At 34.9% G+C, this 27,000-nt stretch overlaps 1 long non-coding RNA gene across 1 annotated transcript; it reads right to left on the bottom strand.

Annotated features, from left to right (window-relative positions):
- Nucleotides 1–5,059: 5,059 nt before the first annotated feature.
- Nucleotides 5,060–25,700, bottom strand: LOC145692811 (uncharacterized). The gene is made up of 3 exons (XR_014132646.1): nt 25,577–25,700; nt 24,001–24,152; nt 5,060–6,809 (listed from the first exon to the last, which is right to left on the bottom strand). It is a non-coding gene; the product is annotated as an uncharacterized LOC145692811 (long non-coding RNA).
- Between the last annotated feature and the right edge of the window lie 1,300 nt (nt 25,701–27,000).

The raw sequence follows: 27,000 nt of genomic DNA, 5'->3' as shown, positions 1-27,000 counted from the left end.
ATTTACTACACCTAGTTTGCTGTAAAGCTCTGTGAAAATCCCGCCCTTGGCTGCTTGAGCCTTGGGTTATCTTTTTTTTTTTAACCTTATATTTAAAAAATTACATTATTGTATGTTTTTTGTAAAATACTGTTACTGTAAAATACTGTTTATAATAAAACCGGTAGTAAGAGTTAATTTTAACCTATAAAACTATAAACTATAATTTACTCTACCAAAGCTCTACCTACCCGTATACAGGGAAAATTTTACAATGTAAAAACAGTCTTAGCAAAACGGGGATACTGGTTACTACAAAAAATATTTTTTTTTTTCTTTCTTGTGAAATGCCTGTAGAGATTTTTTTTTTCAACTTCACGAATCAAATTTAGGGTCCCCAGTTTTCGAAATAAACTGGATGCTTGTAGATATGGAAGAAAGGAAATGCATTAATGAAGAATATCACATGAATAATAATTCGTAGCTTATGCCATGGTGCGTAATAATGGAAGAAAGAAGTAAAGCAACTCAGCAAAACATCTGAAGTCATACAGCTACGTTATAACTGTTCATATTTATTTTTGTGACCATAATATTTATTTTTGTGTTCTCTTTAGTTTTATGTTCTTTAACCACACACTGACGTTATGAGGAATGAAAGCTTTCATTTATACCGGATACCAAACCACCCTGATTTATTTTGCGTTCTTGTGAGCTGATTGTGAAATATCTCGAAATCGTTTGTATTAAAAGCATGCTGCTACCAGTCGATTACGCCAACAGACTAATACTGGCAAGTTTTCATGATACAATTTTTATATGTATGTTTCTGCTTTATGCGAGTCCCAAATGTGCTCATTAACTCGAGTAACGACATTCCGTTCAGTCATAATAATATCACATTGACACTTTATTGGATTATTAGGGTTTGGAACATGTAATGCAGAGTGAAAGATCATTATTATTTATTAATAATCGGTAATTACATTAAAGCTTGAACTATTACCATATTAAATAATTATTTACAATTGATTGTGTAAGCTATTTGGATGGAAGTCCGTACCATATAATTACGTATACATCCAATGAGGTAGAAGAACTTCCTTCTCACTTGTACTATAAACATATTCACATACATTATGTGGCATTTATTTTGTTACAAAAATAAATTAAAACTGTAGTAGCATATAACAATTACATGTTACTGTTAACTATACTGTAATATTACCATTAAAATGATAATAATTATACATGCTTTATAACGAACACTACACTTCCGAATAATACGGAGTGGTATTCTAGGTGGTAATCAAATACAAAATAAAATGTTAATGATAACCCTTAACGTTGTAATATTGTATTTTCACTCTGTACATCTCTCGTTGATACTACAGTACTACAACAGTTTGCTGGTAGTAAAAAGCAAACTTGTGAATTCAGTACTTACTATACTTTTTGCAACAAAAGAAATTAACAGATTTTTTATAGAATTTCTGTTGCACTTTTCAATTATAATCCATTCAGTAGGCAATCAAATTTAAAGCAATACATTTTTCTGTATATGCATATCCTCAAGGATACAGAACATATGAATTCTGGGCGAAAAGTTTAATTAGTTTTAGCTTACCTGCATAATTATATAGTATCCTAATAGATCTGTTTATATAACTTAACAAAAGTGTGAAATATATTTTTCTTTCTTTTCAAACTAACAAACTCTGTACTTATATATATGTTAAGAGTAACATTAGGATGACCAGCAGAATGGTTCGTTTTAGAAAGTCATCCGGTATCCCTAGAAAAATGGAAAAGGGAAACTTTTTAAATTAATACAAAAACTTCTCGTTTTTTGGTTTGAAGGTACGTAATTTCTACGTGTTCTTAAACATCATGATTTAATCTTTGGAAAGATTTCGAAATCTTGTACTTCATTTGTCCCTAATGCTGGTTCCTGTTAAATGTTAAATAGTAATGTAAAAAAAAAAAAAAAAAAATTGGAAGAAGGTTAAATAAATAAAAATTCGGTTATTTTGAAAAGTCAAAGACTTCTCACTGGCATGAATAACGACATAACAATGAGTATATCTAGATTGGTTGTTAAATTATGCCATTTGCCGAATGTCCCGTTCTATTTGCTAAATCTGGCCACCATAGAGTGACAGGAGATATAATTGAAAGAGGGGAGGAGAAAAAGGAAAGAATGAAAATTCATTCGTCCTTTATAGAGTAACATATTCTGAGAAATATGAAAATACTAGCTTCCAGGACAAATATACAAGTCTATTTGCTTTTTCATACCCAAATACACGTTATGTATTCCAAGAAATCAAGCAATAACAACTAAAGAGGTAGAGGTAAGAAGACAGAGAATAAGTGACAGATAGAGAGGGCTGGAGGACGATATCGATCAATTTGATATGAACCATTCACTCACACTGTAGCAAGTATACATATCTATACAGATAAATGAAAAGAAAAGGAATCAGAAAAATAGAAAACAAGAGGAAAATATGTGAAAAAGGAAATTAAAAGAAACAGAATACTACGAAAATAACGAGTGAAACGAGGAATTTCCATGACATTCGGCAAAAGAAGTTTCCGAACACTATTTTATATATAATTTATCCGTTGTGTATTTATCTAGAACCATCTCACTTTCCAGATTTTTTCGAACGAAATAATGAAGGGGTTTAAACCCATGAACCTTCGGTATAATTCCATAATGTTAATTGCTCAACTACTTCATCGTGACACTCACTTTTACGAAGTGTTTTTGCTTTTTAGGCGAAGGACGAGGAAAACAAAATAGAATGGAGAAAGAAATACGATTAAACGAGAAAAGGAAATCCTGTAAACTGATGAAAATCGTAATGTTAGTAATCTAGACACACGAAGTGTATAATGGAGTGTTATGGGTACAGTATAGTGTTGAAAACTGTAAATAGTTGTGCGCAAAATAAAGTGGTATCAACAATACGTTCCACTAAAATTTCTTAAGACATGCTTTCTGCGTGTCTCTGATCACTCTTGGGACATGCTTTCTGCGATAAATCTAGCGAAAGAAATAAATCTACAAATTGAACATTATAACATCATAAATCATTGTGGGGATGATCGGATGTATGATAAGTTTACATTTTCTCTCTTTTTACACATGGATGTGTCTAATCAAGATTAAAACAATGAGAGAAAATTCAAGTACAAAAATGCTTGTAAATTTCTGGAGTACTCGTTTCACTGGCTTCAGACGAGAAAGAAATGAGACAACTATGATTTGAATGGTCGAAGTTGATTTCAAGAACCAGGACTGACATTTCTGAATGTGAAGACTATTTTTTTTTTTTTTTTTTTTTTTTTTTTTAATATTATTTAGGATTTGTAAGGATATGCTGGTCTATGGACATGTGACTATTCATCATTTTTTTTTGTACCTCCTTCCTAACCTTCTGTTACTCTAACATAACTTAAATATAGAATTTGATTGTTTGATAGGACAAGAAATACATTTTATTTTTTTTAAAAAAAGTAAAATTACAGCAATGGATATATGTATTTGGATACTAGATAATAAAACAATGATACTTAAGATCGTTCTACTTTTTCTCGAATTCCTGTGCTTTATATTTTGGAGGATGTGCATACACAGGTGAATGCATTACAGTTGAAAGGTGTGACAGAAATTCTGTATAAAAATTTGCTATTTTCTTTTATCACAAACTCTATATGTCAGATCTAAACTATAATTATGCCGTGCATATGATTTTAGCGTAATCTACTTATTATAATCTATATCCGATAGAAATAATCACTGGAAATAGCTTCATTTTCGATTTCTTGCCTATATTATTACTAATAGCTAAAGTTAGTTTTCTTTGATTTTATATATATATATACTACCTCAATTTTATCCGTATTTTCATCAATTCAGACTGGCTCTCATTTCACAAGACAAGGCTAGCTCTTGTATAATCAAATCGCTTCAAACATAAATAGATAAATAAAATAAAAATTTTAAAAAATATGTAACAGAAACATATGTTGAAGAACTCTAAACACTTATTTTTTCAGAATCCTAATGTCATATAATAATAAATCATATAGTTATTTCACAGACAGACAATTAGTACATAAATTCATATGTTGAATATTCATTAATGTATAAATTAGATTTTGACATAGAAATACACTTATTTATATTACCACAGTTACAAAGTGAAGTTTGGGGATAAGCAATACTTAAGCTGAATAAATGTTTTCATTCAAATTTACGTTACAACTTCCTCCCATACAGTCATGTAATAGTTTTCGAAAATGTTACTGGGAAAGTTAAGTTTACTGGAGCCAAAAAGCAGAGGCAAGTCAACCAATAAAATGGTAAATTATAGAAACAAAATTTTGTAAACAAATCTCATTTTGTTTATTTGTCGGTACGTATAAATCTAAAATCTTTCTCCTGTCATATGTATGAGGACGGTTTGATAAGTAACTTGCTTCGCATACTAATAGATTGCGCTAATGTGTTATGAATATGTAATCATGAAGTTTTCTTTCTATGAATAAATAATCTGTAGTCGCAAGTCAATCTGACGGTAATTCGTTATTTGACAGTTGCTGACGATGAAAAATAGATAAAATTGAAATTCGTGGTGTGATTAGGTCTCTCGGCCTGCCATCTATTCTCGAAACTCCGAACTTTCCTGGCAGGACGAAAATTTGAGTCAAATAAATGGATCATATAGAAGAAAGTAAACGAGTATTTTGAAAGGCTCGAAGAATTTTATTTTTGCGAACGTATCGCGAATTTGGAGGAACTTCAGGGCAAATATATTGCTCTTTGAGGGAACTATGTCGTAGAATAAAGTACGTTAAAAAAAAAAAAAAAAATTGTTCACTTTAATATCAAATCAAGCTACTTATGAAACCATCTTCGTAGAAAGGAATACACCTAACCTTACATCAAAAGTATACCGGTATGAAGAAAATATAAACTTGCCTAGGAACTTAGTCAATTGTAGTAAGTATATGAGTAGGGTTTTATTTATTCATTTTAGAAAAGAACGTTAGAATAGAAATTGAAGACTTGTCTTTTTTTTTTTTTTTTTTTAAAGACCCATGTGACCAATTGTGATAATTCGCTATGTAAACATAATGTTTACATGTTCAAGTATTCTTGTTTCAGGAGGACAAGAGGAAGTTAGAAATTTGAGTCTTGTTCGAGGATGATACAAGGAAGTTAGAAGTGTAAGTATGAAATAGAGTGTTCACGTACATTCATCAGGAATGGAGAGAAATTCTCTTCGTGCTTTCCGTACGTGTATTACCCAGTTCCGGGTGATACAAACGCATACGAAAAAGATCGTTTGGTGTCAGGTGCCCATTGATGTTATTAACCCACATGTAGTGGAGCAGCCAGCTATGCCACTTTTCATCCAACATTATGGAATTTTAATCTTCTAAATACGTATGAATTTTTCTGGGTTGTAAATGAACCTTACGTTTTGTGTAAAAATAAAAACAACATTACAGCAGTGCTCATGCTCAAAATAGCGTTATGCAAGATGTTTTGTGTACTTAATATTTTATTTTATTGTCATGGTTAAGATACAGTAGTTATTCCCCTGAACTTTTCAATTTATATATCTAAAGTTTTCCGTTTATGTAATTTCCGGAATATGTGTAGATTGATCAGTGGCTCGTGGTACCGTTTTCTAAGCAGTACGTAGAAAAAGAAATTTACTGAAGAATTCATAGTAGTAAATAGTTTATGTAAGTTTGCAATTTGTAACAAAGACCTAATTCCAACGTGAACGTTGAAAGTGCACATAGTACTCAACATTACACCAGGTACGTTACATAAAATAAAAATAGGAATAATACAAAACCCTGTTCTGTAGAGACAAATATAGTTATCTTTCCCTTGACCATATTCCTTATGTTTGTCAACTGCTTCTCTCACATGCTTGTAATTTATAATTTTGAAACTGAAGAGCCATATGCATGGAATAAAGACCATGAAAATAAGATGTGACCATCCCATACGTACCATGAATGGCATCAGATGGACAAATAAATTATCAGTAGTCACAGAAATAATATTTGTCACTTGCCAAAATAGTGGCATATTGTATAAAGTAGCACATGTAGCAACACCTGAAACATATAAAAATCGCTGAAAAGACGAACAATGTGAATTTTCTTCGTAAACAAAAGGGTAAGCCAAAGCAATATATGTTTCAATATGCAAGAAAAGGGTTAAGTAAACTGAAAAAGACCATGCAATGCTATTAATGATTTGTGCGTAAGATTTGCTGTTTAAAGAAATGCAAGATTCTAAAGCTGGCTGTCCGTAACCAATGATTGAGGTAACCAGAAATACACAATCACCACATGTTAGAGCAGCTAGAGTCCAGTTAATTGGTCGTTCTTCGTTGTTAAGTACCAGATACAGGGACAAGATGTTACCTAACAAACCGATAACAGCTGTGAAACAAAGAAGTACACCAATTGTATATGAGCTAGAGTCTTGTAAACACCCACAGCTCTTCTCAAAATTGTTTATACTCGTATTAAGTAAACATAGTAAATCATCCCAAGATAAATCCATTGGTTCCATGTTCATATACGTATTATGTGCGTCGTTAAACAATAAAATTCTTAGCACATTTTATGTTATATTATTCTGTTTCACATCATGTTCTGGGTATTCCAGGATCATTAGGAAAACCTTTATATTTTATCTCTTCCAAACTGAAAGTATAATATTTCTTATATACAGTTAAATTAATCTCTTCATGTTGAGCCAAAAGTGACCTGGTTTAAGCCTCATTACTCTGTAAACAAACAAACAAACAAAAAAAGTACAGTTTAGTATAAAATAATTTTTCAAATTACAGAACTTGAAATAACTTACAAGTATAATGTATTGCACTTTTACTTTGCAATGCGAAAGTTCCACGAATCTATAATTTTATACGTTTTTTGCACATTTTTCGTTGTGCGTATTATATTTTATCCCTGAAAATTCATTTATGTTTTTTATGAAAATAGATAAAACTGTATCTTATTTATATTCAAACTGTCTGTAAAATATTTCGCTATTACGAAATTTTATTAATGTGAACCAATTTTATACTGTATATTCACTTCAAGTTACTATAAAAGAGACTGGGTAAAGATCGACCATATTTTGCTTATGATAATCATAAAAAGTAAAAGTGTTCATAAAGTTAGTATATCGAATAAGTATGAAATTCAAGCATTAAACGGTACATCTCTGTAAACGGTACAGAGATGAACGATGCATATGAAAAATATTGCAGCAAATTACATGGAGAATCACACAAACAAGACATTCTTGTTGCTGCCAGTTTAGACGTTTTTTCGAACTTGCAACAATAATTTGAGTATAAAGAGCTTCATGAATCCTACTACACGGATGCTTGTTGATAAGTTTATTAATTTTAGTTTTCACGGAAAAAACAAGAAGTATAATGATTCATTTTCTTTTTTTATTAAGTACTAGCCGATTTGTCATTCTTCGCACGAGGAGAATAGGTTTCATTTTAGACATGAGGGGCAATGGGGGATGAACTTAGATTTAAACGGCGTCGGAAGTGGCAATGTTCGTCTCAAGGACCCCGAAAACTATGTATTCAACACTAATACCGATCATTTTTACATATCTCCATCTTCCCTCTCCTCTAAGTTGCGGGGCTGAATTTGGATTTAAGCAACATCAGAAGTGTCACTGTTCATCTCAGCAATCCCGAGAACTATGGATTCGACACTAATATCGGTCATTTTAAAATATCTTCCCCTTCTCCTCCTCCAAGTTGCACCGTCGAAGTGAAATAATAAAAACCATCCCAGGCCCGAACTTGATGTACGAGGGGTGACTGAAAAGTTTTGAGCCTAACATAGAAAATGCGAATCTAGAATAGAGTAATTATATGTATTAGAATAGTACAACCTTTAATATTAATATGTATTAAGCTCTTGGTTCTAAGTAATTTCTTTTGTCTTTTACAGGCTCTTGAAGTGAGTGAGATGGCAGAAGTTGGGAAAATGGAAAAATCAAGTACAGGTCAGTCATCAAGTATCTGCAATTAAAAGGAATGTCGGCGTCTGAGATCCACCAGGATACGGTCAATGCCGTAGGTGAATCTGCTCCTTCATATTCCACCATCAAAAGATGGGTGCAGGAACTCAAGCGTGATAGGCAGAGTGTTGAAGATCAGCCGAGATCTGGGAGACAGACCATCAAGGCTACCACCACGGAAACATTGGCCTGGTACTTGATATGATCATGGAAGATCGCCGATTGTCAACTCGACAGATAGCAGAAAGGCTGGGCGTATCACAGGAGCGAGCAGATAACATTCTGAAGAATGAGCTTGGTTTATCAAAAGTTTCTGCTCGATGGATCCCACGTCTTCTGACTCCCGAACAAAAACGCACTCGGTACCTCCTATCCATCCGTGGACAATTTGAAACTGTTAAAACGTGATGTGGGCAGTTTTCTCTGTCGATTCATCACTATGAACGAGTGTTGGGTACACCAGTACCAGCCAGAAACAAAACAATCTAAACAATGGAAGCACCCCCCTACCCCAAAGAAGGCAAAGGTGATCCCCTCCGCTGGTAAAGTGATGGCCTCTGTTTTTTGGGATTCCCAAGATGGGATATTCATTGATTGTCTGGAAAGGGATCATACCATCACAGAGCAATACTATAGTGACCTTTTGAAAAAAACGAGTGCAAATTCAAGAAAAAATGCCACAAATGATGTCCAGAGGCGTTCTCTACCATCATGACAATGTTCTCGGCAGTTGCCATGGCAACTATTCATGAATGCGGCAATGAACTCGTTCCTCTTCCAGCCTATTCTCCAGATCTGGCACCCTCAGACTTCCACTTGTTCCCTAATCTAAAAACGGCTCTAGCAGAACGACATTTTGCAAGCGATAATGACGTCATGACAGCCGTGGAGAAGTTTCTGTGGTCACAACCTCAGGATTTTTTTTTTCTACTGGGATAAGAGCACAGCAGCACCGTTCGAGGAAGTGTGTTGCTATCCAAGGGGATTATGTTGAAACATAAAGGTATTACCAAATCAGTACTTCTTATAGTTTAATGGTAAAAATTATCCCAGACCCGAACTTCATCTATGTTGAAAATTTGATCGAGATCGGTCGGGTAGTTCGAGAGGTATGAAGTCACAAACAGTCACTTTCCATTTCTTATATACTAGTGTGTAAAAAAAAAAAAAAAAAAGTTCCATCTAGGTGAGCTGGATACAAAGCTACGGAGCATTGAATACTTTCATTTCACGTTGCTAGCAAAAAAAAAAAAAAAAAAAAAAAAAAAAAACTTTCTTGAACCTGGGAAATCCATAAATATTCACCATTATGTGCAAATAATTCTGTACATTGCAGGATAAATGTTTTAGAAAAAAATCGCAATTAATCACAGTAACGCCGACGTGCATTCTGTCCAGTTGATCAGAGAGGAAATTGGAAAAATGGAGTGTGTGAAATTCTGCTTCATTCTCTCTAGGATCCCAACTTTGCACCCCTCCTTCCCAGGCCCGTAGCCAGCCTCCAAATTTAGGGGGGGCTAAATGTAAATTAGGGTGGGCACACACAGAGAGAGACACAGATATTATATAATATATATATATATATATATATATATATATATATATATATATATATATATATATATATATATATATATATATGTCTCTGTGTGTGATGATGAATAATTTCTTGTGCTCTTAAAACTAAAACTACAGCGTGAAGGAATTATTATTAAAATTTTCCCCTATAGCGTTAGTACAACTGTACCTGAAAGCTAGAATACTATGTGTCTCTTTTTTATTTTATTTGTTATGGCAACAAAATATTTCTTCCGTTTTCTCATCTTCAAGGAAATAAAAAAAAATATTTGTTAAAAAAATAGTTGGCCGAACGAACCAATCATTAAAATTTCCAAAGAATTAGTACAGGAAATACGATGACTGAAAAAATATTTGTGAAACTTGAAAACATCTAGAGAGTAATGAGATTTAATACTATCTTCAAAGAGATTCTACAGAGAAGGGTCTCAGAATCTTTAATCAATATTTTGAAATACATGTGGCCTAAACAAATATGTGCATATTGGAAAAGTGAAATTAACATTTTACCTGTATCATTATTTACATCTCCTTAGATATGTAACTTTATATTTCTTTAAATATCACGCGCTTTATTTTACACTTGTACTTCTAAACATTTTTTGATCTTCTTTTTATGGTGATGTTCGAAAGAAATAATGATATGTTTATGGGTTTTTGCTATCTACAAATTAAAAAATTTCATAAGATTAGGAAACACAAACACAACACGCATATATACACTCCTCATGTTGGCACACTATAATAGAAACAAGTTGTACATTTGAACAATCACTAACAACACTATTACAGTATAAGTCTCTTTGTTTTGGATGCTGCCAATCTTAAAACAATTGTGTCCAGATCGAGGTTTCTGGTGATGTCCTTGTTACTCAGCAAAAAAAGATCGGCACGGTGCAGTTAATGTACAACTCCTTTTGAAAAAATACCCTAACAAAGAAGGAATTCCTCTCACCTGAAGTAGTTCTATATAAAGGTTGACCGGCTTCAGGGCAGAAATTTAGTAAAGAAAATATTCAAATTTACAAACGTATAATTTCTAATTGCTTTCTTTTTAGTAACTGAAAAAATACTTTTTGCATAACAGCTGTGAGTTCCATTTTATCACAACACATTTCAATTTTTAGACGTCGTGGACCCCGTAGCCAGGTCACGCGGACCCCTGGGGTCCGCGGACTCCAGTTTGAGAACCACTGTTCTAGACTCTTTGGAACATACTATCAACAATCATTTAGGATGATTGCTACTAAAGTCATGTTTAAGTAAAAATAATCTGTTATGATCTGGTACTCGAGCATTCAAATAAGAAATAACTCCAAAAGAGTTCCCTGTTCTAGCGCAGTTATCTTCTTTCTCGAAACGAAATTAATAAGAGGAGTAACAGTTCATTAAATTTTCTTTGTATAGTACAATTCATACCAAAGTATACATGAAATTCTTCTTTACATTGTACAAATAAGAATTCGAGATCTGTTGCTCCCGTAGGTACTAAAATGTTTAAGTTAAGAACTAATTATTTAAAGAGCTATTTACTTATTTCTATTAAAGATATCTCTTAGTCAAAATGAAACTACATTAACAAATTGTTACTTTTGTGGGCTACCCCGTAGCCTCATGGGTACAGCGCTCGCCTTCGGCGCGTCTGGTTTCGGGTTCAAACCGTACTGGGAGTCCTCGGATTCAAACCGATAGTGATTTGGACGTTACTTTAAGCTATAGGTCCCGTTTCTTTATAGCCTCCCTGCTGAAGAGAGACGCTAAACTCCCCAACGCACCCTGTTTTAAGTCAAAGGTGAAATTTCAAATTTATAAACCATTATACATATTATCATCTAATAAGGTTCAATTTTTAATTGAACATTCTGTTTTTCCTATAAGTGTAACCTGTACTACCTCCGTTTAGTCCGCTGCATTTTTGTTTACATACCAGAAGATTGCAAGGTATTCATTTACAAAATAGTAACTTTACATGATTAGGCTTACGTCTAATGATCTGCTTGAACATTTGATTCTGGCACCAAAGATTGGCAACAATTATTAAATTATTTTAATAAAGTATCTAATAATTCATCCCCGAGAAAGATTAAGTGAATCGAACTTATCTTTAGTTTAAAGATATATTATTCTAAGTTATTTAACAAATAGTCAAGTTGCTGCTACACTACAATTCTCATTCTTCAAGTGAACTTCGGTGCATCTTCAGAAACCAGCATCGACCAACTTTCAATTACAACCATTTCAACTAACAACACAACAAGAGTAAATACAATTCAGAAAAGGAAACTTTTCTTACTCCGTTATCACGTGACATAAAACGTAGTCAAAATCCCCCACTCCTCTCTCTCTCCATGTCCAATATACACAAAACAAACCCATACACCTGTGTGATTAGTTGCGACCCCCTGTTGAGGGATGCTGTCTTTTCAATCTCTCGCATATTAATCGAAAGTCAATGACTCACAGCAAAAGGATGTTTTCAGTTGCAAATTCCAAAAAGAACGGGAAGAAGTAAAAGTATGTTGTTTCTGAACACAAATACATGTTTGCCGATAGAATAACCATAAATTATTTTTCTCCTGCAGCGAAGGTCGTTTGCACATGGAGCATTATATATATATATATATAAACAGAGTCACCCTCAAATAAATATTAGCAATTCAAAGAAGCGTAGCGCATAAATAGGCCAATACTTTAAATGAGGATAATAAAAGTAAATTTGAATACATTTGGAAGTACAATTTCTTCCAACATTTCAGTCAGTGTTCGAATTAAACTTTCGAACGAGAGGGGGATGCTTATGTATTGTCGCTGTAAATGTAGAAGGCGAAAATTTATGTTACTTCTGTGATACGAGCCGGACATAAATTTTTACCGAAGGGGAATTTCCCCGGCATCCCCCGTTAATTCGAACTATGATTTTAGTTAGGGGGGCTGCAAAAAATTTAGGGGGGGCTGAGCCCGCCCTAGCCCCCCCCCGTAACTACGGGCCTGCTCCTTCCCCTTCCCCAACGAGTATCAGCTCTTTGGTTTCTGTGAAGAATCAGTTACACTGACAATGCCAACGCTTTCAAACAACGTGGAGAACATACAAATAGCAGTTCGTTATCGTCAGTGGCAGATCCAGGACGGACTTCTGGGGGGGGGGGGCTTGTAATACTGCTACTTAGAGCTACTTTTAAGAGTTTCAAACTCTGGGATGGGTTTTTATTTATATATATAAAATAAGAAAGTTTCCTCTTCTACCCCTCCCCTAGTTAGCGTGTGCGAGCACTAGAATGGTGTTCTTCAACAAAGGTATTGTTCAAGAATATAGGTGAAATGCATGCAAAGAAACGGAGGATTGTTGAAACGGAGAGTAAAATCTGTAAGTTGTACCAGTATATTTGCTTTAATACGTAAAACCAAAACCTGGTTCTTATGTATAGGTCTCCCAGATTTTCAGATTAAAAAACCGGACATCCCATGAAAATTTTATTATATTTGTAATTATGCACTTACTTTTAGCTTAAATATCACAATTAAATAACAGGTTAACACTTAACTAAAACAGAGTGACAGAATAGATTAACACTATTAATCGAGTCGTATCGATGACTATTAAGAGCCTGATTTTTTAAATATAGCACCAATGGTATTAACATGCTTTGTAGAAAACCCAGGATGTTTGGAATTTTGAACAATTCGAGGGGGAGGAGTGATTATGTAAATCCGAGACAGTCCAGGCTAAACCGGAATATCTGGCAGTCACACACACACACACACATTATATCTATCTATCTAGATAGATAGATAGACAGATATATATATATACAGACTGTTCCATAATTCGTGTTATTTTCTACAGCGCTGGGAGAAGATGAAGTTTTCACACTATTAATGTAAAATGTGACACTCTTATTGAGAAATATCTGAATTTTTCGAATTTCTAAAGAAAATAAGAGAAAAATGCTGTTTAGCCCCTCTTTTAGGGGTGTAAACACGAAAGTTCATTTTCCTTATGGGAGATTCAATGTTAAATTTTAGAAGCAGTTTTCTCCAATAATTATTCGTGAAGATTTTGGAGCAAATGAGTTGTATTTGTTACAAAATGCAAAAACACTCATTCACAAAGCTAGTAAAGCCGCCTCAAACATTATTTTGCAAAGGTCCCCCTATTGGGGGGCAAGGGGCGTAAAAAGGTGGTGGGTGATATGTTACCAAAATCTCAAAATTTATTTTCGGAATGCCAGTAAGCGTGAGATTAATCACAAATGTCACAGAACTAATGCTCCAATGTCCTTACATGTAAGAGTGACTGATAATGGGGCTACAGCCCCCTTTCAAAAATAAAAAAATCACCATAAATATCCTTAGTAGGGACATACGAGAAGAAGGTATTTTTTTAATTAATGTGAAATTCGGCGTCATTGTATCAAATGAGTATGCGTTTTTCAAATCTGGAATGTTATTTTGATAACGCACCGCCTTAGGGGGGCACAGGGGGCGAAGATCTCAATAATGGATCTTTATAAAAATTCAAAATTTTGTTCCGGAAATGCCAGTGAGCGTCAGATTTTTCACCACTGTCACAGAATTAATATTCTAATGCTCCTTGCATGTGCCAGTGACCTATACGGGGCTATAGCCCCTCTCAAAAATTAAAAAAAAAATCACCATAAATACCCTCAGTAGGGACATACGAGAAGAAGGTATTTTTTTTTTTAAATTAATGTAAAATTAGGCGTCATTGTATCAAAAGTTTATGCGTTTTTCAAATCTGGAATGTTATTTTAATAACGCACCGTCTTAGAGGGCCACAGGGGGCGAAACATAAAATGATGGATGTTTATAAAAATTCCAAATTTTATTCTGGAAGTGTGAATGAGTATTAGATTAATCACAAATGACACAGAATTAATATTCCGATGCTCCTTGCATGTGCCAGTGATTGATGTGGTGCTACATCCACCTTCCACAAATCACCAAAAACCACGATAAATATCCTTAACAGGGACATACCAGAAGAAGCTTTTTTTTCTATTGGTCGATTAATGTGAAATTTGGCATTATTGTAATAAAAAATTATGTATTTTCCAAATCTGAAATGTTATTTTGGTAACAGGGGACAAAGGGCGCGCTTGGTAATTTTTGGCTTTGGAGGGCACAGGGGCCGAAGTATAAAAAATCCAAATTTTATTTTGGTAGTGCCAATGGCATTAAATTAATTGCAAGGCGCACAGAATTAATGCTCCTATGCTATTTCCATGTACAATCCGCAGCAAAGAACCTGCAACATGAGCATGCAAGTTTATTGTGAAACTACGACTAACAGCATAGGGAATCAACATAACGTCTAAGTGGCATGAATCACGCCAGGAGAAACCTCGGCGTCCTCCCCTGCACACTTATTTTGGAGTAAAAGACTTCGCCGTTTCACAATAAACATATATGCTTATGTTTTAGGTTTTTTTTTTTTTTTTTGCTGCGGACTGTACCAGTGACTGATATTAGGCTACAATCCCCTTTCATAAAACAATAGAAATTCATGATGAATGTCCTTATACGCAAGAACCTACTGGCAGAAGGTAAATATTTTTCATTATTAAAGTGAAATTTGGCATTATTGTCGAAAAATGTTTGTTTAGAAAAAGAGCTAAAGCGACAATATGATAATGGTCATGTGTTGATCTCTTTTAGTGGCGTCAACTCAAAATTTGATTGGCCTAACTGAAGTTTCAATGTAAAATGCGGAAAGCAATTTGCTCTATATTTATACGAATTTTGCTGTAAATTAGCAGTTTTAGGTAGAAAATACGATACCATTCCTCTTCTTCCTCCCCTTTCATCTATGATGGTACATGCGTTTCTAGTTTTATTACGCCAAACCTCCAAATTGGGGAAGATAGGCAGCAAGAATAATTCAAACTTTTCGTTATTTCCCGTGAGCGTCAAAATATTTGGAAATATACCAAAATTAATGCTTAGGAGCTACCTCCATGTGCCAGCGACCACTTTAGTGATTCAATTCCCCCTTCCCGGTCCCAAAATCATTTAAAGAACCACACCACTTTGTTTTATTATCTTCCATGCTTCTCTATGGCCTATTCAGAATGCATGCTAAGAGATGTGTGTTTAAGAAGCACTGGAACACGTCCGAATCATTTGTTGGCGTCCCACTGTAAGCTGATTTTAAGCAATGTCAACAAACTTTTGTTTATAAAACACACTCTAATTCCTGACTCAACTTCTTGTTCATGTGTGCTGACAACAGTTTCAGACCTTTTCTTATCGCAATACACCAACGTTTTACGAGTTAACGTGTTGACAGTTCAATAGGATTTCGTGTCTGTAATCAACACCTGGGTTAGATTGACTCCTTCGGAAATGGTAGGTGAATCTCGGGGATAGACTGGCTTAATCATTTGATAATTACTTGTCGTTTCCAGTATACTTTAAGAGTGCATTCATACTGTAGTGTCCTTCGATCATGCAGTCTTTAACTCAGGATCAGCGTGCTAATGCAGTTGAATGGTACATTTTATCAGAAAAATCTGCAAGAGCAACAAGATCCCGTATAGTTAAAGAACTCGGATTAAAAGTACACGATATGCAAATTCACCGTTTGTACAAACAGTTCCGCAGCAATTGTTTTCACACTGCCCACCTTGCATCTAGAAAAAGTGTAGGAAGATCTCCAAGTGTATCTACAGAAGAAACAAAAAGACAGGTGTTGTTATCTGTTACTAGTTCACCGCGGAAATCCCTTGCTCGTCGAAGCTTAGGCTTAAATATTAAGAAAACTACGCTACAAAGAATTTTAAGAAACTTGAAGGTAAAACCATACAAGGTCCGAATGGTTTCTGAATTGTGTGCAAGTGATTATGGTGATCGTGTTTATTTCTGTAACTGGTTTATCGAGAAGTTAAATGAAAACCCTATGTTCTTATTTCAAGTGATGTTTTCCGATGAAGCAAAATTCTTCTTAAATGATTCTGTGTCCTCATCACATGCAAGATATTGGTCATCGATACAGCTGAACGTGAGATCAGAAGTGTCAATGGACAAACGAGGAATAATGGTTTGGTGTGGTATAACTACGACTGATGTGATAGGACCTTTCTTTTTTGATGAAAATGTAACAACGTCATCATACCAAAAGCTACTAAGAGAAAAAGTATTTGCTGAACTTGATCGTTTAAATTTAGGTCAAAGTGATGAATTATAGTTTATACAAGATGGAGCGCCAGCGCATCGCTCAAATACGACTATAAATCTTTTGAGAGAGAAATTTGCGGAACGGATTATTTCTATGGGGTCAAGTGTCGAATGGCCACCAAGAAGTCCGGATCTTACACCATGCGATTTTATCTTGTGAGGATTCCTAAAACAAATTGTCTACCAAAAATCATGTAACAGTGTAGAGGACTTGAAACAGAGGATTGTCCACAGTATAGAGATGATCACTCCAGATATATTGGAAAAGGAGTTCACAGTTTCTTTAGTAAATCGCATTAATTTATGTTTTGCTCGTTCAGGAGGGCATGCCGAATAAAAGTAAGTTGATTTTATGGGTTTTACACTTAGGTTAATGATCTTTTTAAACAATTAGTGATAGTAGAACCAAAAAGAGTAGTTTTCAACAAATAATAATTTCCAGCAACTGATTCTTATTCCTCGGGAAACATTTGTTTCTATTACAACCGTGTGTCCGTGTGTATTATACGTCTGCAGTACATACGAGTAAGTTGTTATATGGAAAGTTGGATAATACGGTTATTGTGTAAGAAGTAAAGCAAACAATATTGAAACTTAAAGCTCACTTTTAATTTTTAAGATTTTACTTTTCATTAATTTTTTTTTTTTTTTTTTTTTTTTTTTTTTTTTTTTTTTTGTTCTTGCTACGTTTTCCATTGTCATTTTGGGTTCTATTTCGAGATGGTTCTGCTTAAGTGTGTAGAAAATACATAGGTGATTTGTGTGTGAGATTTTCTGCTATAAAAAGAGCCCTAATTGATTTTTAAAAATATAAAATTCTTTGATTATATTCCAGTGACACCATAACAACAAAGCTATATGCATAATCAGTTACACTGACAAAGTTATTCATTTACAGTATTTTCCAGGTTTATTGTATATTTTTTTTTTTTGTTTTGCAATAATGACAACTTACATATTAATTATGACATATTTATTGTGATTTTTTGTGATTTTTGGAAGAGGGCTGTAGCCCATATAATTCACTGGGACATGCAAAGAGCATCGGAATATTAATTCTGTGACATTTGTGACTAATCTCACGCCCATTAGCATTTTCAAAATAAAATTTGGAATTTTCATAAAGATCCACAATCTTATGCTTCGCCCCCTTTGCCGCTAAAGGTGGTGCGGGACCAAAGTAACATCCCATATTAAAAGACACATACCTTTTTAGCACAATAACACCAAATTTAACTTAACTGATTTAAAAAAAATAGTTTCTTGCGGTATGTTCCTGCTAAGGATATTTATGAGATTTTTTAATATGATTTTTGGAAGGGGCTGTAGCCCCATATCAATCACTGGCACATGCAAAAAACATCGGAATATTAATTCTGTGAAATTTATGATTAATCTGATGCTCACTGGCATTTCCAGAATAAAATTTGGAATTTTTATAAATATCCATCATTTTATGTTTCGCCCCCTGTGCCCCCTAAAGCGGTGCGGGACCAAAGTAACATCCCATATTAAAAGACACATACCTTTTTAGCACAATAACACCAAATTTAACTTAACTGATTTTAAAAAAATAGTTTCTTGCGGTATGTTCCTGCTAAGGATATTTATGAGATTTTTTAATATGATTTTTGGAAGGGGCTGTAGCCCCATATCAGTCACTGACAAATGCAAGGAGCATCGGAATATTAATTCTGTGACATTTGTGATTAATCTGATCCTCACTGGCATTTCCGGAACAAAATTTGGAATTTTTATAAAGGTCTATCATCTGATGCTTCACCCCCTGTGCCCCCTAAGACGGTGCGTTATCAAAATAACATTCCAGATTTGAAAAACTCATACCTTTGTGCTACAACGACGCCAAATTACACATTAATTGACAAAAAGTATCTTCTTTTCGTATGTCACTACTAAGGATATTTATGGTGATTTTTTTTTTTAATTTTTGAGAGGGGCTATAGCCCCGTATAAGTCACCGGCACATGCAAGGAGCATTAGAATATTAATTCTGTGACAGTGGTGAAAAATCTGACGCTCACTGGCATTTCCGGAACAAAATTTTGAATTTTTATAAAGATCCATTATTGAGATCTTCGCCCCCTGTGCCCCCCTAAGGCGGTGCGTTATCAAAATAACATTCCAGATTTGAAAAACGCATACTCATTTGATACAATGACGCCGAATTTCACATTAATTAAAAAAATACCTTCTTCTCGTATGTCCCTACTAAGAATATTTATGGTGATTTTTTTATTTTTGAAAGGGGGCTGTAGCCCCATTATCAGTCACTCTTACATGTAAGGACATTGGAGCATTAGTTCTGTGACATTTGTGATTAATCTCACGCTTACTGGCATTCCGAAAATAAATTTTGAGATTTTGGTAACATATCACCCACCACCTTTTTACGCCCCTTGCCCCCCAATAGGGGGACCTTTGCAAAATAATGTTTGAGGCGGCTTTACTAGCTTTGTGAATGAGTGTTTTTGCATTTTGTAACAAATACAACTCATTTGCTCCAAAATCTTCACGAATAATTATTGGAGAAAACTGCTTCTAAAATTTAACATTGAATCTCCCATAAGGAAAATGAACTTTCGTGTTTACACCCCTAAAAGAGGGGCTAAACAGCATTTTTCTCTTATTTTCTTTAGAAATTCGAAAAATTCAGATATTTCTCAATAAGAGTGCCAAATTTTACATTAATAGTGTGAAAACTTCATCTTCTCCCAGCGCTGTAGAAAATAACACGAATTATGGAACAGTCTGTATATTACTTTCATTGTAATCCTCGCATATCTAAAATCAAAACTAGACCATCTTTTACACAAATACTTCCTTTGTTGATAAACAGAAGCTAAAACGTAACTTGAAAGCTCTCACCAGTCCTGTTCCCAGTTTTTCAGCCCTCCTTATACAACCCTCCATGCGCAATATTTCTGAAATAAAAATATAATGCTAAAATTTCCGTGCATAATTTTCTGCAAAGCCACAATGCTACTAAGTAAACAGAAGAATGATTTTGAACTTTTTTTTTTTTTTTGTAAATTTTTCATGTAAGCTGCAACGGCACTGAATACATACAGATGGTGATTAGAAAAATGGAAACACCTGTAGTTGGCAACACGTCAGATGTATGGGTTGGCAGTGGTGTCGTGGCGCCCGCAGCGCCGGCCGCTGGTGGTGGTGTGTTAGGTCGGTCTCCATACTACGTCAGGCGCAGTGGAACAGCAGTGTCCAGTTGCTACAGCAGACGGAGGTAGTGTAAAATGGGAGACACCTCAGATTTTCAAAGAGGGCAAATCGTTGGTGCGCGGTTATGTTTAGTGAGTGTGACGGCAGTGGCTACTGTGTTAGGTGTGTCGCGTGGGACACTGTCGAAGGTGATGACGGCCTAAACACACGGGAAAACCACATCGGGGAAGCGAAACAGTGGGCGGAAGAAAATCATGAGTGGCAGGTCACGCCGGGTATTAAAGCGCATTGTCAAGCAGAACCGTCGTGCCACTGCGGAGCAAGTGACGGAGGAACTCAATCAGCACCTCTTCCACCCTGTTTCGACAATCACAGTCCGCCGTGAATTACATGACATGAACTTACGGGGTCGTGTTGCACGGGCCAAACCGCTCATCAGGGACCATAACGCTTTTGCACGCTGCAAATGGTTCCGCGACCATGCAACTTGGACCGTTGAGGACTGGAAATGTGTGATATGGTCGGATGAGTCATTCTTCACCCTATTCCCAACCACGGGCCGTGTTTATGTGTGGAGAACGTCCAAAGAAGCTTATGATCTGCAGTGTCTCCGCCCAACTGTGAAACATGGGGGCGGCTCGGTGATGCTGTGGGCCGCCATATCATGGTTTTCATTGGGTCATGTGGTCACACTTAGCGGACGAATCACTGCCAACGATTATGTTGCAATTTTATGAGACCACTTGCATCCTATGTTCCGGATGTTGTTCCCAGACAATGACGCCATCTTCCAGGATGATAATGCACCCATTCACACAGCTGGCGTTGTTGCAGCGTGGTTTGAGGAACATCGGGATGAAGTTCAACACCTCCCCTGGCCCGCCCAATCCCCAGATCTCAAGATAATTGAACATCTGTGGTCTGTCTTGGAAACACGACTCCGGCGACGATTTCCACCTCCATCCTCTCTCACAGAACTGGCCGATGTCCTGCACGAGGAATGGTGTAAAATTCCACTTGCTACCATTCACGACCTCTATGCCTCCATCCCACGTCGCATCAAGGCTGTTCTGAAGGCGAAAGGTGGCCCGACACCATATTAATTTGGTAAGTTGCAATTTCGTTCAGGTGTTTCCATTTTTCTGATTACCATCTGTACATATTCTTTGACGATGTGGAATGTATTGCCAATTTTCGTGGTATAAGTTAAATATTTTGGTAGTATACATATTATATGGACAAATAATTTAATATATAAGAATATTTAATGGACAAAGAATTTAAGTATTATTCTTTAATTAACTTCCGCAACAGAAATGTTATAATTAATTAAATAAATAAATAAATAAAAAGAAAGAAAATAGAAGTGAGACTAATGAGGATCCTAGCAACACAGACAGTAGGGTCAACGTTGAGAAAAGGTAGAATATTCAACTTACTGCCAACATTGACCCTACATTGTAATTGGCCGCTTTGCCAAGCATTAGCTAACCGATTCATTTGGCAACACAGAGCAAACAAATGTTTCGCGTAATTCGGAATTCCAATTTTCCATTTGCGCTTCGTTAAAGTACGAGTATTTTAGGTTTCGAAAACTACAACTGGGAACTCGCTATTATTAAAATCGTTGGATAAACGTTGACAAATTGTAAGTTAGCCCATTTAGACTTTAAACTACGTTCACAGTGTTGCCAGATTTCAAGATTCAAAAGTAGCGACGTTGTGCTCGAAAAGTAGTGGATTTGAAATATTTGTAACTCAAATATAAAAATGATTTTTTGCAACATTTCAACATTTCAAATTTTACTATAACTCACTTATAATAATCCTACACACAAAAAAAGGGGTTTAAAATCTACAATGTGCGTTATAGGTTAGCAGTTCAAAATCTAATAATTTTTTGCGTAAAAAAAAGCTTATTTCTGAAGGCCGGCGGTTCTTCAGAAGTTGTTGGCAACACTGCTTAGTGAGATCACTAGTTATTTTAGACATTTAGATAAGTGGAATGAAGGACTCAAGTAAGGCGAGAAACTAGGGAAATATTTTCAGGGAAATATATTCAAGGAAATATTTTCGCACTTTTCTTTTATAAATAACACGAAATATATCAGTGTTAGAAATTGAACTAGCTTTCCCAATCGTTTTATTTCCACTATCTTTTCCATTTCTAAGGACGTTAGTTAGGTAATGTTTCCACATGATGAAGAAGATTATTATTATTATTATTATTATTATTATTATTATTATTATTATTATTATTATTATTATTATTATTATTATTATTGATCTATTTTTCATCCTTTTGATCTTTTAGAATATTCACAACGCTCTCCGTTTTTCCAGAGTCGCTGGCGATAACCAAGTGGTTATGGACTTCTATTAATACTTCGGATCCATTGTCTGAAGAGCTACCGAGTCCTACTGAAGAACATGGGAGCTTTTAGATGTCCTCAAAGTTTGTGTTTGTATCCTTGTCGTGTTCAATTAAAAGAAATACTGGAAAAAGACCAAAGAGAAAAGGAAAAAGAAAGAAAAAAGATTAATTAGAGTATCTTATAGACAAGTATCTCGGTTGAGGCGAATTTTAAAAAGGACAGTGGCTAACGCGCGTTCCTCTGGTTCACGGAATACTGGATTCGATTGTATTGTATTGTATTGTATTGTATTGTATTGTATTGTATTGTATTTATTTCGTCCTTTATTCATACATTTAGCACTGTATTGCAATGCATATGAAGTGGACACGTCATTTATATATAAACACAAAAGTAAAAAGAACAATAATAATGAAAATTACAACACTAGGTTAATAATTAAACATTACACTTTACATCTTATCCATTACATTTTGCATGATATTATTAAAAATAAAGTAAGAGTAATTATTACTTGCAGTGTATGTAGAAATCCTTGAACATATATCAAATGCTAAAAACAAGCAACGACACTGGTTACTGTAGATAATGTTTTTTTTTTTTTTTTTTTTCTGTTAGCAACTCATGTATTCCTCTATCGAGTAAAAGCAGTGTTTTAGTAAATATTTCTGTAGTTCTTTTTTAAATTTAGCAACAGATTTTTGAATCTTTATATCTTTGGGAAGTTTATTGTATAGCATGATACCCGCGTATTTACACCCTTTTTCATTCCCACAGGTAGAGCGTTGAAAGTTGAACAAATTAAGGATTCCAACTTTTGTAGGTCCATGCTGCATATAAAATCGGAGTTGAAAAGGGACGCTAAACTTGAACAACAAAGAAACAAACTTAACAACATTCACAAAATTAACATTTCGAAGCTTGAAAGCTATGAAGAGAGAAAAGATGCGAAACCTATATAGACCCAGTGGCGTAGGGAAGGAGAGACAGGGGACTGTCCCCCAGTGAGTTCCGACAATGTAGGTTGTTACTTTGCTGTTTGTAATTTTTTTCTCGGAAGAAACAGCAATTGCCTTGCATGTACTCTATTTCAAAACAAAATATGTCACTGAACAGTTCCTAGACAAGCTGTGTTCGCCAACGTCGTCTTTATTCTTTAAAAATGTTTGCATTTGGGGAAGGGGGCTGTATGGAAATCGAGTTTTCCAGCAATCCTTGCTGTTCAAAGGGAAGAAAGGAAAGAGCATGGTAGAAATAAGAGTAGAATAATGGCATGTCTTATTTCTACCATGGGAAAGAGTAAGGGCCTATACTCGTATGTATATGATGACCTTGAAGTTACTGTTTTACTGCTTAATATAGCAACGACCACAGTTTTCATGTATATTCTTTGACCCAAAGCCTTTGCAAATTAAGACAGGCAATACTGAAAAGAATCAGTTCATTTCTAATCATAAAAGGAGATTCCGAAAAAAAAAAAAAAAAAAAAAAAAAAACATAGTAGAAGGGTCAAGAGGAAATGGACATATTTGAGCCCAAGAAATCATTGACCTCGACAAAAATAATAAAACACGTGACCTGTCATCGCCTATTTTGAACTCTTCATCACCATTCCCAATAGAATTAACTAGAACAGGAAACCTCGGTTCCTCACTTCTAGCTGCAGTTGGCATCAAAGAAAGCGGCGATCAATGAATTTCGATAAATGCTCAGCAGCTAGTTTCTTTAACCTACAAATAAAGAAAAAAAAGGATGGTAAAAATTAAGATTTTTCTTTGCTATTTTGGTTGCATTCAGATGAAAAATATTTCAGGAAAAATTGTTAACAGGATAGGGTGGAAAACAATAGTAAAGACTTGTAGCGTGTGGCTATCTCACAGCAATCTCTGATGTTTGATCAATTAGAACAGTTCAGAAGAGTTGCTTGGGTTAGATGTATTCAGGGTGTCGAAATAAGAACTTATTTTGCAATTGTAAAATGTCGCACAAACGTTTTACGAAAGTGGTTAAAGCGAAAAAAAAAGAAGAAGAGAGAATTGTGTTAATTTCGGTGAGGAAAACGAGGAAACAAAGAAACCAAAAAACAACGGAGAAAAATCCAAACAAGATATTAATTCAGAGAAAGACAAAAAACGCTTTAGAAAAATGACTAGAACGAAAAAAAGAAGGTGTTAATTTTGGCGAAGAAAATGTGAAAAAAACAGCAATCGAGAAACAACGAAGAAATATCAAAAGAAACCAGTAATTATTATTATTATTATAACTAAACACACGCACACCATATATATCACAATACTAAGGCCCCCTCAAACACAAATCCTGGCAACGCTACTGTATAGACCCCTATATATTGAAATTGTTCTCCTTTGTCGTTAAATTTTTCGAGAATTGCAATGGAATGCCGAATTATTAGAGGAAAAACATACCGGTATCTTTTTCCTCCCTATGCACCTATGCAATGACACATTATCTACAGTCTGGGTGTACTGGATTTCATCATAAGCAGTGGTGGTAAGACCTGCCATCCAGAGATGTTATGTGGATCATGCACAAGAGCGCCCATCAGGGGGCAAGGGGGCGCTCGCCACCCCCCAAGAGAAAATTATAGTTGGGAATATCGAAAACCCAATAGAATTTTTACATTAGTTACAGCACAATTTGAAACTATATTTGAAATGTCGCTTATACTTGCCCCTCCTTTGGAAACCATAACATGGGCGCCCTTGATCATGCAATATAAAACTATAATTTTCAGTATATAAAAACATAGCTGCCCCCTAAAAAAAAAAAAAAAAAAAAACAAACTTTTCCGTCTCTCTGCTTGCCCCTCCCCCGAAGAAATTAAAGCTGGCGTCACCAATGTCCATAACAAATGTTGCTCATAATGTAGGCTTCATAATAACATCTTGCGAAAATTGTGTCACTCTCGTCTGTAATTCAAGAAGCATATAATCCATAGCCCTACACTTGTTCAAAAATATACCAATATTCTTACGGAGGCACCTATTGATCATGTTTTTGAGCCTGTATGCTGGGCGTGGCTTTGTTGACACAACACATCGACACTGACGCCAGAGAAGCGGCAATTACTATTTTTAAATCTATGCTCTACTACGATAAACCTTCAAGAAGGAATCACAATTGGATGACTTACACTTTATTAATTCTTGCTGGATGCAGCTGAAACTGATGTATACAAGGTCGGCCTTCTTTCTTCGTTTGTCCACAGTTCAGGAAAACGTGACAAGGAAACTTTGTGTCGTCGCTTCTTAATGCTCACCACACACGACTTATTTGAAACTGTGGAACAGTGTTGCCAACAAAGAATAGTTTGTACCAGAGAAAGTATAATTTGATCACGTAGAGTTAATTCGTTATATTAGTCATATTACATACTTAATTAGTTTTACATTAATTGTACAAAGTATAACTTTCACGCAATGTATAATTATATGAAAAAATAATTTGCTTAAGAGCTTTATATAAGTAGCGATTGCAGGATTTTCCAACAGGAATGCCACTTTTTGATCAACACGATCCTCACTCTAGTTACGACTCCTTCCACATCGCTTCACTTCTTCCGATATTAAACAAATGAGAATCTCTTTCGGAAATTTTGAATTAAATTGAAGAGCTCAATTCCAAAAGAACCTAAGTCAAAAATGTAAGTTTTTTTAGGAGACGATATGTTGTGTGCGTTTCCATCATTCTATTTCCGTAAAAGAAAAGTAATCTACTTAAAGGATGCCTACATTTCGTAAGATACGGTGAAATTATAATCTATAGCAAGAGTTTTATGTGTTTGTAGGCATGAGTCAGAAAATAACTTCAGAGAATACAGTTGACAGGATATTTTGGAAAACAACGTAGTTGCCTACAACGTAGTTCTTTTGCCTACAACTAATTTGATTTGTGTAGTTTTTGCATGAAACCCTTTTCAATATACGAAGATGCTGAAAAGATTTTTTTCTTTCTTAAAAAAAAATCGCCATTTCTCATGACGGAGGGAAAATACTATAGTTGCTAACAACCATTAAACCGCCGATCAACCAACAATCAACATTCCTATCTTTGTTTCCATGTTTACAATTGTTTTAATAGCTTACTTTAGTGTTTGTTAGAGTCAAATCTTACAGCTTAAATCTCTCACATTTTCATGAAACTTTATACAAATACCTGAACCCGTTGACAATACAATATTTTCAAATAATTTTCCCTGTAACTTGTCATTTTGCTGTAAAATTAATTACTTTATTACAAATATATTTAGATTGCATATATGCGTAGGCAACGCTAGATTCCAAAAGGTGTAGAGCGGTTCAATGCTTGTTCAAAACTATTATGTGGTACCTCTAGTGGAAAAATGTTAGGATAATATTGTCTTAAACAATTAATTAATAATACAGGGTGATTTAAAAAAAACTTACAGATTTCATTTGGGTCTAGAATTTCTAACTGAAGTCCGATTTTCATGTGGTTTGTGACAAATGATCAAGGAAGGATGGGGAATTTATGGAACTATGTTTACTGGTTTAAATTCATCCGGGGTAATATCCGTCACGCCTCAAGAAAAACAGC

The sequence above is a fragment of the Thermobia domestica genome, chromosome 1 (genome assembly GCF_964235325.1).
Source record: "Thermobia domestica chromosome 1, izTheDome1.hap1.1, whole genome shotgun sequence".
Taxonomy (NCBI): domain Eukaryota; kingdom Metazoa; phylum Arthropoda; class Insecta; order Zygentoma; family Lepismatidae; genus Thermobia; species Thermobia domestica.
The sequence above is the reverse complement of the archived record's forward strand: the minus strand, read 5'-3'. Positions and strand labels throughout refer to the sequence as shown.